This window comes from Panthera onca, chromosome B1 (assembly GCF_046562875.1).
Source record: "Panthera onca isolate mPanOnc1 chromosome B1, mPanOnc1 haplotype 2, whole genome shotgun sequence".
Lineage (NCBI taxonomy): Eukaryota > Metazoa > Chordata > Mammalia > Carnivora > Felidae > Panthera > Panthera onca.
Genome location: NC_138342.1, coordinates 73,338,884 through 73,352,541, shown reverse-complemented (window position 1 = coordinate 73,352,541; position 13,658 = coordinate 73,338,884). Strand labels below are relative to the sequence as shown.

The 13,658-nt window shown below is 35.3% G+C and overlaps 1 protein-coding gene across 5 annotated transcripts in view; it reads left to right on the top strand.

Annotated features, from left to right (window-relative positions):
• The window catches only part of FAM13A (family with sequence similarity 13 member A), a 368,680-nt gene that overhangs the window by 90,497 nt on the left and 264,525 nt on the right, over positions 1–13,658 (top strand). The window lies entirely within an intron of this gene.

The window sequence follows — 13,658 nt, the reverse complement described above, 5'->3', positions numbered from 1 at the left end:
ACCATAATTTGTAATATTTCAAACAACTGCCTTTAAAATTCTGGAAATACATTTTACTTTTGCTAAAAAAGGGCATTTAAAAATTCTAATCTGAAACATTGATTAGCAGAAAGGGAAGGAGTATAATATAGTGCATAATTGTTTAATGTGATAGTTAAAATCATTGCTAATAAATGAAAAAATTCAAGCTCAATATGTCAGTGACAGAAAAATGTAACCTCAACTACATTTGTTTTCTAAGAATAAACTAGACTAGAAATAAAGTAGTCTCCTTGGTGGCTGCTATAGCACTGGCCATAAAAATGTTTGTAAAACTTCATGTTTTCTTTTCCCTGTTATTCCTTAAAGGTATTTCATTGTTGATATGTAAAATATGATGTTGCAATCCAGGGACTTTGCTTTTAACTCTCCTATTAATTAATCTATTAATCCCCACTGACATCAAACACATTTCTTCTAGTAATAAGAACAAAGAACGCTCCCGCTTTTAAAGCCGTCAGAAATTCTCAGCAATTTTTTTAATAGTGTATTTGTTTATATACTCAGCTAAGCTCATTCAGCAGCCCAGAACTAGGAATAGTACAAACCTCAGAATGACTGTCCAAATATAAACTCTGGCTTAGATCATAGTGACTCCAGGGTTCCAGGACATTCACAGCCTACTCTGGTGAGATGTTCTACCTTAATAACTATCCCCATTGTAACCTTAGAGATTTAAGTTTTAAATAATAGCATTTCATAGGATATGTTAGGGTTTTATGAATAAATATCTCACACATAGCCTCTACTAATTTCTTACTCAAAAGCTTTGTATTAGGCTGTATTTATTTTTACTCCTATCTTCAAAATAAACCTTTGTTTAGTAACCTACATGTAAGAAATAGAGATAACTAGAAAAGTGTTCAATAATTTTGAAACCCTAAATTCTAGAAGAGGTGAAAATGATTTTGTAAGTAGAGTGATCATTTTATAACTCACAGATCCATACCTCATTGCTGACTTACTGGATTGGGCTTGATCTGGAATTTCTGGTAACTTGCTTCAATTAGTCAATCAAAAATATCAAGTAATGAGTTTTTATAGGCTCTACTGCTTAGTATAGCTTTTATCCTTTTTGATGGTAAAATACACTAACAAAATTTACCATTTTACTATTTTTAAGTGTATAGTTCAACAGCATTAAGTATATGTACTTTGTTGTGATCTACTTGGTATGTGTGTCTAAACTTACAGTTCTGGAAGTCACTACTAGGTCCTTTTCACACTGAAATAGAGTATAATTCTTACAACAGATAACTGTTTTTGAACTTCTTACCAAGTACTGTACTGTCTCCTATATCTGATTGATTCTAAAGAGGCAGAAGTGGCTTATGTTGTCTTTGAAGTTCCTCTGTCCAAGTTAAGGAAAAGTAGACATTTCAACTTTTGACCACACTTAGTCCATTCATGTTACAAAGATGATCAGTGGAATGCTGAGATTCAAAGATAATTCTTACCAAGACCCACTAAAAGGCAAACAAAGGAAGTGCTTTTCTTAATACCTAAGGTGAATACCTTGTCTAGTTGATAGGTGAGGAAGATTTTTTTGAATAAAGAAACATCTTCATGAAATAATGTTAACTTTTGAAAGAACATAAAATTTTAGATATAAAAAGATAACTGGCTATGAAATATATAATTATAAAATGGAAGAAAATGCACTAACAGCAGATGAATGTTTGGTGCTCTGTATTCTGGATTTCTGGGTGACTCTTAAATTATAGGTTTTCAATATGTAATCCTAGTTACAGGTTTATTAAATTTAGATGATCATGTAATATTATCATTATAAATACTCAAATAATATAGAAAGTATATAGGATACAAATAAAGTCTCTACCATGAGTCTCCGCCATTAATACCTCCCATGCCAACCTCTCCTTCCTAGAGATAAAAATCCAAAGCCAGTAGGTATATATCCTTCCATCCTTATGTCTGAACACAGCCATAAAACTTTAATTTTTAAATATAAGTCTTATAATGATACATATATTATGAAGCTTGATTGCTCTTACTAGTATCACTGGAACTTTTAATATCACTCTACTTACATACGTTATTCTTTAACTATTGAATACTAGGAATTTCCCCTAGCCTGATTAATTTTCCCTCTACTGATAAGCACTTAAGTGTCAATTCTTTTACATGAAAATAGTGTTGCAGTGAATATATTGTTTTAATTCCTTATGTACATCTGCAACTATTTCTATAGAAAAGGTAACCTAGAAGTGGAACTGCTTGGCTGAGTATACACATTTTAAAGTTAATGTGTGGTGCCCTTAATGAAGCTGTAACAATTTATGATTCTACCATTGGTGTTTAAGAATACTTGTTTCCCTGTAACCTTGCTATGCTGAATGTTAACACATAATTCAGTACTTGTTGATCTAATGGGAAAAAAGGATATCCTAATTATTTGTGAAGTTGAGTATATTTTAGATTTAGGTGGTAGGTGGCATTAGTATTTGTGTTTCACTGTAGTTTGTGTCTGTCTTGTGCTTTGAATTTTTTTAGTTGTGGCTCTTGTTGCTTTGTAGGAGTCCCTTAGGTTTTCTAAAAACTAATCCTTATTTAGAAAAAAAAAATTACAAAAATTCTTTTTGATTGTTTGCCTTTTAGCTTTATGGCAATTTATATATTAAATTTAAAAAAATTTTAATTAACTTTTCAACTCTTCCTCTTTTTGTTGACATTTGTATCTTGCTTAATAAATCTGAATACTGTTTCTTGCTTAATATTACATTAATAGCAAAGGTATTACATTACGTATTTTTCTTCTGTTATATTTATAGCTTTTTTATGATTACCTTTTCACTTTTATCTAGAATTTCTTTTTTATATGGCATGTATCATGTATAGATCCAGTTTGATTTTTCTTCAAATAGATAGTTGTTGCCAAATTATACACTGAGTAGCATATCTCTTTCCTAACTTACAGTGCCAACTCTATCACATATTAACTTCCCACATGAGTGGGAATACATGAGTACTGTATACATGTTTGTTTCTCGTTTTTGTATGGCTCCTTCTTGTCCTCTATTTTTCTATTATATTTGCTCTTTCAGAGGAATTTTGGAATCTCCCTGGTAAGTGGTATCTCATTGTTTTGATTTGCATTTCCCTGATGTTGAATATCTTTTAATGTGCTTATTGGCTATTTTTATTTATTTGGAGGAATGTTCAGATGCTCTACACATATTTTAATCAGATTGTCTCTATTATTAAGAGTCTTATATGTATTAAGAGTCTTATATGTATTTTGGATATAAACCCCTTAGTAAATACAGGATATGCAAATATTTTCTCTCTTTCTGTGAGTTACTTTTCATTTCCTTTAAAAAAATTTTTAATTCCAGTATAGTTAACATACAGTGTTATATTAGTTTCAGGTGTACAATATAGTGACTCAGTAATTCTGTATGTTACTCAGTGCTCATCAAGAAAAGTGTATTTTTAATCCTCCTCACTTATTTCACCCATTCCCCCACCTACTTCCCCACTGGTAACCATCTGTCCTCTACAATTAAGAGTCTGTTTGTTTGTCTGTCTTTTTTTCCTTTGTTCTTTTACTTTCTCAAATTCCACATATGAGTGAAATAATATGTTATTTGTATATATATGTATATATATTTTTATGGCTGAATAATATTCCTTCATTCATCTATCAATGGACGCAGGCTTCTTCCTTATTTTGGCTATTATAAATAACGCTGCAATAAACATAGGGGTGCATATATTCCTTTGAATTAATGTTTCATATTCTTCAGGTAAATACCCAGTAGTGCAATTACTGGATCATAGGGTAGTTTTATTTTTAATTTTTTGAGGAACTTCCATACTGTACCAGTTTGCATTCCCACCAACGGTGCACAAGTGTTCCTTTTTCTTCACATCCTCAGGAAAAACCTGAGGTTTTTCCCTGATGATGAGTGATGTTGAACATCATGTCTTCTTTGGAGAAATGTCTGTTCATGTCTTCTCCCCATTTTTTAATTGGGTTATTTGGTTTTGGGGTGTTGAGTTGTTTGTATCAGTTCTCTCTATATTTTGGATACTAACCCTTTATCAGATAAGTCATTTGTAAACATCTCCTATGCCGTAGGTTTCCTTTTAGTTTCATTCGTTGTCTTCTTTGCTATGCAGAAGATTTTTATTTTGATGTAGTCCCAATGGCTTATTTTTGCTTTTGTTTCCCTTGCTTCAGGAGACCTGTCTAGAAAGATGTTCCGAGGATCAATGTCAGAGAAATTGTTTCCTGTGCTTTTTTCTAGAATTTTTATGTTTTCAGGTCTCATATTTTGGTCCTTAATGCATTTTAAGTTTATTTGTGTATATCTTTAAGAAAGGGGTCTAGTTTCATTCCTCTGCATGTAGCTGTCCAGTTTTCCTAACACCATTTGTTGAAGAAACTGTCTTCTTGCCGTTGGATATTCTTTACAGCTTTGTCGAAGATTAATTGACCATATAAATGTGGGTTTACTTCTGGGCTTTCTATTTTGGTTCCACTGATCTGTGTATCTATTTTTGTGCCAGTATCATACTGTTTTGATTACTACGGCTTCGTGGTATAACTCAAACTCTCGAATTGTGACTTTGTTATTCTTTTTCAAGATTTCTTTGGCTATCTGGTGTCTTTTGTGGTTCCATACAAATTTTAGGATTGTTGGTTTTACTTCTGTGAAAAATGCTGTTGGTATTTCAATTGGGATTGCATTGAATCTGTTGATTGCTTTGGGTAGTATGGACAGTTAACAATATTTGTTCTTCCAATCCATGAGCATGGAATGTCTTTCCATTTGTGTCATCTTCACTTTCTTTTCATCAGTGTTTTACAGTTTTCAGAGCATACAGTTTTATAGGTCTTTCACTTCATGAAGTTTATTCCTAGATATTTTATTATTTTTGGTTCAATTATAAATAGGATTTTTTCTCAGTTTCTCTTTCTGCTATTTCATTATTAGTGTATAGAAATGGAACATATTTTTGTACATTGATTCTTGTATCCTATGACCTTACTGAATTCATTTATCAGTTCTAGCAGTTTTTTGGCAGAGTCTTTAGAGTTTCCTCTATATAGTGTCATGTCATCTGCAAATAGTGAAAGTTTAACTTCTTGCTTACCAACTTGGATGCCTTTTATTCCTTTTTCTTGTTTGATTGTTCTGGCTGGGAATTCCAGTATTTGAATAGAAATGATGAGAGTGGACATCCTTGTCTTATTCCTGACCTTAGGAGAAAGGCTCTCAGTTTTTCCCCATTGACTATGTTGTTAGCTGTGGGTTTTTCATATACAACCTTTATTATGTGGAGGTATGTTCCCTCCAAACATACTTTGTTGAGGTTTTTTTCCTGAGTGGTTGTTGTACTTTATCCAGTGCTTTTTCTGTATCTATTGAAATGATCCTATGGTTTTTATCCTTTCTCTTATTGCTGTGATGTGTCCCATTGGTTGATTTGTGAATACTGAACCACCTTTGCATCCTGGAAATAAATCCCACTTGATCATGGTGAATGATTTTTTTTCAATGTGTTGTTGGATTTGGTTTGCTAAAGTGTGGAGGATTTTTGCATCTATGTTCATGAGAGATACTGGCCTCCAGTTTTCTTTTTTTTTTTGCAGTGTCTTTATTTGGTTTTGACATCAGTCTAATGCTGGCCTCATAGAATGAATTTGGATGTTTTCCTTCCTTTTCCATTTCTCAGAATAGTTTGGGAAAAATAAGTATTAACTCTTTTTTAAATATTTGGTAGAATTTGCCTGTGAAGCCATGTGGTCCTGGACTTTTCTTTGTTGGGAGTTTTTTGATTACTGATTCAATTTCATTGCTAGTAATCCATTTATTCACATTTTCTATGTTTCCTGATACAGTTTTGGGAGGTTATTCTAGGAATTTATCCATTTCTTCTAGTTGTCCAATTTGTTGGCATATAATTCTTCGTAGTATTCTCTTAAAATCCTTTGCAATTCTGTGGTATCTGTTGTTTCTACTCTTTCATTTGTGATTTTATTTTTTTGAGTCCTTTTTTTTTTTTTTGTCTTTTGATGAGTCTGGCTAACGGTTTATCAATTTTGTTTTTTTCAAAGAATCAGCTCCTGTTTCATTGATCCCTTCTATTGTTTTTTGTTTTTTTTTTTTTTCAATGTTTATTTGTTTTCAGAGAGAGAGAGAGAGGAGACAGAGCATGAGTGGGGGAGGGACAGAAAGAGAGGGGAGACACAAATTCTGAAGCAGGCTCCAGGGTCTGAGCTGTTAGCGCAGAGCCTGACACAGGGCTCGAACTCCTGGACCGCTAGATCATGACCAGAGCCAAAGTTGGACATTGAACCAACTGGAGCCACCCAAACGCCCCTGGTTGGTTGGTCTTTAGTTTCTATTTCATGTATTTCTGCTATAATCTTTATTATTCCCTTCCCTCTCCTGATTTGGGGTTTTGTTTATTGTTTTTATTCTGGCTTCTTTAGGTGTAAGGTTAGGTTGTTTGAGATTTTTCTTGCTTCTGGAAGTAGACCTGTATTGCTATAAACTTCCTTCTTAGAACAACTTTTGCTATATCCTAGCGATTTTGGACTGTTTTCATTTTCATTTATCTCCATATGTTTTTTATTTCTTTTTTGATTTCTTGGTTTCATTGCTTAATAGTGTGTTATACCTCCATGTATTGGTGCTCTTTCCAGATTTTTTCTTGTGGTGATTTCTAATTTCATAGCATTGTGGTCAGAAAAGGCGCACAGTATGTCTTCGATCTTTTTGAATTTGTTCAGACTCGTTTTGTGGCCTAATATGTGATCTATTCTGGAGAATGTTCCATGTGCACTTGAAAAGAATGTGTATTCTGGTGTTTTGGAGGGATTTTTTTTTTTTTTTTAAGGAGGGAATGTTTTGAATATATGTTACATTCATCTGGTCCAGTGTGTCATTCAAAGCCAGTGCTTCCTGTTGATTTTCTATTTGGACATTCTGTCCATTGACATTAGTGGGGTGTTAAAGTCCCCTGTTCTTATTGTATCACTATCAATTAATCCCTTTATGTTTGTTATTAAGTGCTTTATATGTTATTAAGTGCTCCCATGTTCAGTGCATAAATATTTGCAGTAGTTATGTCTTCTACTTGGATTGTTCCCTTTATGGTTATGAAGTGTTCTTCCTCATTTCTTGTTACAGTCCTTGTTTTAAAGTCCATTTTGTCTGATGTAAGTATTGCTACTCTGGCTTTATTTTGACATCCTTTGGCATGATATATGTTTCTCCATCCCCTTACTTTCAATGTGAATTTTTTTTTTTAGGTCTGAAATTAGTTCCTTGAAGGCATGTAGCATGTATACATGTTTGTTTTTTTTTGTTTTTTTTTTTTTTTATTCATTTCATCACCCTATGTCTTTTGATTGGAGCATTTAGTCCATTTACATTCAAAGTAATTACTGGTAATATGTTTTTATTGACATTTTGTTAGGTGTTTTATGGTTGATTGTGTGGTTTTTCTCTGTTCCTGTCTTTGCTCTTTTGACTCAAGATTATTTACCTTTTAATGATATACTTTGATTCCTTTCTCTTTATTCCTTGCCTGTCCATTACTGGTTTTTGATTAGCAGTTACCATTGGTTTGTCTATAACATCTTCTGCATATGGCAGAAGTTGATGGTCATTTAAGTTTGAACCTGTTCTTTGCTCCTGTCCCCCTCCCACCATGTTTTAGATATACAGTGCTACATTACCTCCTTTTATTTTGTGAGTCCCTTGACTGATTTTTATATATATAATTATTTTTACTGCTTTTGTGCTTTGTACTTTTTTTTTTTTTTTTTTTACTGTTACTTATGTTCTTTCTTATCCACCCAAAGCCTCCCCTTTAACGTTTCTTACAGGGCTGGTTTAGTGGTGATGAATGTCTTAAAGTTATGTCTGAGAAACTCTTTGTCTTTCCTTTTATTCTGAATGATAACCTTGCTGGATAGAGTATTTTTGCCTGCAGGTTTTTTCCTTTCAGCACTTTGAATATATCATGCCATCCCTTCTGACCTGCAAAATTTCTGTTCAAAAGTCAACTGATAGCCTTATGGAGTTTCCCTGGTATGTAGCTGCTTTTTCTCTTGCCACTTTTAAAATTCTCTCTTTATCATTACTTTTTTCCATTTTAATTACTATGTTTTTTGATATGGACTTCCTTGGGTTGTTTTTGTTGAGGGATGTCTGTGCCTCCTGGATCTGGATGTGTTTCCTTCCTCAGATTCAAGAAGTTTTTAACTATTATTTCTTCAAATAAATTTTTTGCCTCATGTTCTTTCTCTTCTTCTTCTGGAACCCCTGTAATGCAAATGTTATTTCACTTTATGATCCTTAGTTCCTAAGTCTATTCTCATTTTAAATGATTTTTTTTCCTCTCACCCGTGCAGCTTACTTACTTTCCATTCCTCTGTCCTCCAGGTCATTGATTCATTCTTCTGCTTCCTCTAACCTACTATTTATTCTATCTGGTATATTTTTCATTTCAGTTATTGTGTTCTTCATCTCTGATTGACTCTTTTTTATCTCTTTGTTAAGGGTCTCACTGATGTCCTCCAGTCTTTTCTCAAGTCCAGTGAGTATCTTTATGAGCATTACTTTGAATTCTCTATCAGGCATGTTACTCCATTTTATATCCAATTTGTTTGGCTGTCTTGCTGTGATTTTGTCCTGTTCTTTCATTTGGAACATATTTCTCTGTCTCCTCATTTTGTCTCACTCTCTGGGTCTGTTTCTGTGTGTTAGGAAAGTCAGCTACATCTCCTGATCTTGAAAGTAGTAGACTTAAGAAGATGAGGTCCTGTAGTACCCTGCAGTACAGTATCCCCCCCCATTCATCAGAATCTGGCACTTGAGGGCAGTCCCCTGTGTGTGTTGATCGTGCCCTGCTGTTGTGGCTCAGCTCCTTTTTCTGTCAGTCCAGTCACCTGCAGTGGCTCTCTTTGCCTGTTGTGGGCAGTGTTTGGTTCCTGTGTTATTGGTGGGCCAGTCTATGGCCGCAATGGGCTTGAGTTGAATCAGACCAGTCATTTGTCAGAGATGTAGTAACACCAAACTGGAGGGCACTTTCCCTGTGTTTTCTCCTGGGAAGCATTCATTGGTGGGCAGGGCTGCAGTCAGACCAGATGTCTGCCTTCAGCCCATTGCCGGGGCAGTAGTCACTTGGTGTGGTGCTGGCCCCTGTCAGGGCTACTTGCACACTGCCTGGCCTGTGGCACCACTTGGGATGCACCCAGGCCAAAAGCATATTGGAGGGGGCAGATCCACAACTTAAGTGGGGGCAAGTCTCGCAGTGTTAGCAAAATTTGCAGCTGGTCCTCTTCAAGAGGAGACCTGCAACTGCTGAAACCAAGGCCAGCCAGGTTAGCCCAGGCAGATCCACAGAGTAAGGGTGGTGGGAGGCGGCATGGTGTTAGCAAGGTTTGTACTGGTGTTCTGGAGGAGGGACCTGCTGTGCAAGGACTGAGAGAAGCCTGGCTGGAGGGGGCAGGAGGTATGGTGTTAGCAAGACAAGTAGCTAGTATAGGCATCATGCTGATTTCTGCAGGTGGCTATGTGTTTGTGCTGGGGATAGGGGAGGGAAATGGCACCTACCAACTTCTTTGTTCCAGGAGGAGTCTCCCAATGAGACTGTCTCTTCAGGACTTGCTCTGTAAACAACTCTCCTTCCCATATGCCCCAGGCGGTTTTCAAACTACTGCTTCTATGCTGTGTCTCTGCAGGGTATTTTTTGTGCTATCTCCTCAAGTTTTCTCTTGCCTTCCTGGCTCTCCCAGAGTGGAGCCTGATGATTTTTAAAATTCCAGGTTTTAAGTCCCACTGGCTGTAAGAATTCATGACATTTAGCCCCATGTGTGCTCCCTGATGTGAGGATCTGTTTCTCTCCCCTCTTCATGTTTGTGGCATCCCTCCCTCTAATGGACAGTCCCATGAGTCCATTTAGATGTGGACCCTGTCTCTGCCTTTCCTACCCTCTTTAATATGGCCTCTTCTCTACATTTAGTTGTGGAGTTTGTTCTGCCAGTCTTCAGGTCATTTTCTAGGTTATTTACACTGATGTGAGTGTTACCTAGTTGTGACTGTGGTATGAGATGAGGTGATGGTCCTCCTTCTCCATCATCCTCCCAGCAGTCCCTCCCATTTCATTTTCTTGATTGTGTGCTTTCAAGCACAGTTTTTAAAATGTTGATTAAGTTTAGTATACCAATTTTTTTTCTTTTGTTGCTTATGCTTTTGTTTGCATCTGAGAAGGTTTTGCCTAACTTACGAAGATATTTTCTCAAGAGATTCATAGTTTTAACTCTTATGTTAAGAAGTTCATTTTAAGTTTATGTTTGTGCCTTGTAAAGAAGGAGTCCGGTTTCATTCCTTTCATGTGGATGTGCAGTTATCCTGGTACCAGTTGTTGGAAAGACTGTTTTTCCCCTTTGAATTACCTTGGCACTCTTGTTGAAAATTAATTGACCATAATTGCTAGAGTTTATTTCTAGACTCAGTTGTATTCCATCGATCCCTATACATCTATCCTTAGGCCAGTACTACTTGATTCCTGGTCTTGATTACTTGATTACTGTAGCTTTTTAGTAAGTTTTAAAATTGGGAAATGTCAATCTTCCAGCTGTGTTGTTCTCTTCAAGGTTGTCTTAGCTATTCTTGGTCCCTTGCTTTTCCATATGAGTATGGGGTCATCTCATAAATTTCTGCAAAAAAGCCAGGGGGTATTTTGATAAGAATTTTTTTGAATCTGTGGATCAAATTAGGGAGTACTGCCATCTTAACAATATTAAATTCTCCAATCCATGAATATGGGATATCTTTCCATTTACTTGTGTTGTCTTTATTTCAACAATGTCTTATCATTTTCAGAGTACAAATTTTACACTTCCTTTGTTGAATCTTAAGTATTTTTTAAGTTATTCTAAATATAATTAATATTATTTTTAGTTTGTTCATTGGTAGTGCTAACATAGCTTTAATTTGCATTTATTTTATTATGAATGAAGTTAGACATCTTTATGGGATATCTGTTTAAGGGTCGTTTGCCTTTCTCATGATGTGTTTGTGCCTATCTTTTGCCCATTTTCCTATTAGGTCTTCAGGGGTTTTTTTTTGCTTGTTTGTTTAATATTTATTTATTTTTAGACTTTGTTTCCTCTAATAAACACATTTAAAACTAATGCTCCCTCAGTATCATTTTGGAACATTACATTGAATATTACTGTATCACTTTTTGTTATGAGTTGAATTGTCCAAGATACAAACCCTGAGACAGAGGATTCAAATAGTAGTTGTATAGGGTAACGCTCTTTGGAGCTGCACCTGTAAACCATAGACAGATGTAGGATTAGGCAGAAGAAGTTGAATATTTCATGCAATTATAACAAAGTCCTCCAGCAGTCTCAAATGTACTTAGGAGCTTGGATGGCCTTTCAGAGATCTCTCAAATTGAGCAAGGGCATTGGTACATTTAACCTTTTCCATCAGTCACTGGAGATGAGATGTGCCTAGGGAGGTGGTATAATCTTGGGAGAGGGCTCAGCTATGAACCATAAGTAGACATTACTCTCAGCAGCTAGGGTAATGAATGAAACATGAAGAAGGAATCTGAATATCACTCCACAGAATCCACTATATATTTATAATGTTATAATAATTTTTCATAGTATACTATGGCACAGCATATTTTTCTATGAAAAATTTAGCAAACATTGGACTGTAAACTTTGTATGTTATGTATGACTTTTCTAAGGAAATTTCTAATATCCTATTTTCTAGAACCAGTAAAAATCCTCCAAAGAATATTATTCTTAGAGATTAGCAGGAATTGCTTTCCCTAAGTTTTGATAGTTATTAAAATGGATACTAGATTTTCCATGGTTTGGATAGTATGACCTAATAAAAGAAAGTTATCCTAGTCTTCTGGCATTTGGTAGGTTTGATATTCTGAATTATTTATTTTTCTGTTACATTTTCTGTACAATGGGACTTACAGGATTTATTTTGAGACTTAAGACCATAAGAGGAAATCTTTGTACATGGTACACAATTAGTAGAGTAGTGTTGGAAAACATGTGCATTTAACTGAACACATTTAAAATTATTTTAAGGGAAAGATCAGGTTTTATAGATTCTGTACATCATACTAGTTAGTGACTGGGCTCCTTAGAAACAAGAGATCGGAGACATGACTTTTTTCTTACCTCAGCTATCTTAGTTTTCACTTTATTTTTACATTTGGTACAAGCTTCTTAGAATATTGAGATACTTTTTAATATTTAAAGAAAATTTTTCTTGTCCAATAAAACTTGTAAATATACAGACCAATTTCTTCAACTTTTGTGTTCATATCAGACACAAATCTTCTGATGTGCTCAGACTGCCTTGGCATTACCCACCTCCCAGACCAGTCTGCCACCAGTGTTTCATTTTTCACCTGCCTTGGGAATGCTGGATCCTTCTCCTTGGCCACAGTCGTATGGCTGGGTCAACCAGCTTCCCCCACCGCTTTTGGACCCTGAATTCCTGATGGGCTGCCAGAGGGGCTGGATAAGGCAACATGAAAGTCTAGAACAGTTAAATCCTTCTGAGTGAACCTTGGCAATGGAAAATAGAAGTCAGGAGGGAACTAGGTAGATCCCCTTTTTCTTCCTCCCATGGAATACTTTATCCCAGGCTTCTTCTTGCAGCCAATCTGTTTGAATTCCAGACTGCCAAACAAAGCATCTGCCAAGCCAACTGATGTGTGGTTTGGGATTTCTTTGTGAAATAGCTATTTACACTTGACTTTGTTGCACTACTTACCTTCTTTCCTTACCCATGCTGCCCTGTACCCATCCCAAAATAATGCACCAGCATCCTCATCCTTGGCTTAGTCTCAGTTTTTTTGAGAATCTGCTCTAAGGCACTGTGTACCTACAGAGAGCAGACTGTTCCAATACAGAAGGAAAGCTGGTTTTCTCAAGATAGGATGAGAGATGTTGTACTTTAAGTATATTAAAGGATAATGTTAGCCATGCAGGATCTTTTCACATGCCGACTTTGGAAACTAAATTCCTCATAAACACCAACTCCGCTGTAAATGTTCTACTTCCCCAATATTATTATATGACTCCTTGGAATTTAAAGTTTCCTTTGACCAAAAAAAGTGTTCAAAGCTGAGAATAATGTTGGAAAAAACTAAATATTTGTGTTTACTGTTATTTCAACAATTTAAAAATGTATTTGTTAAATGACATTAACAAGACACCGAATTGCCTTAATGACCTTTAGCTGAGATTTATTTTTGTTACTATTCTTGATCCTTTGCATTAAATCTACTGTGCATAGTTAGTTTCAATCATTTAATAACATCAATTACATCAAAATTTAATCTCTAGTAAGTAAATAAGCTAACACCTACTGATGATTCAGCCATTTTGATCAAATTCTTCTTCATTTTCTTTGCTTTCTATGTCTTTTGTCTATAGATCTGTAAATTAATCCTACCCCTTGAAACAAGTGTATCGATATAATCAGTAAGGCACTCGGTAATATTATAGCTATTTCTTTTTCTTTTTTTAAGTTTATTCATTTTGAGAGAGAGAGAGAGAGAGAGACAGTGTGAGTGGGGGAGGGGCA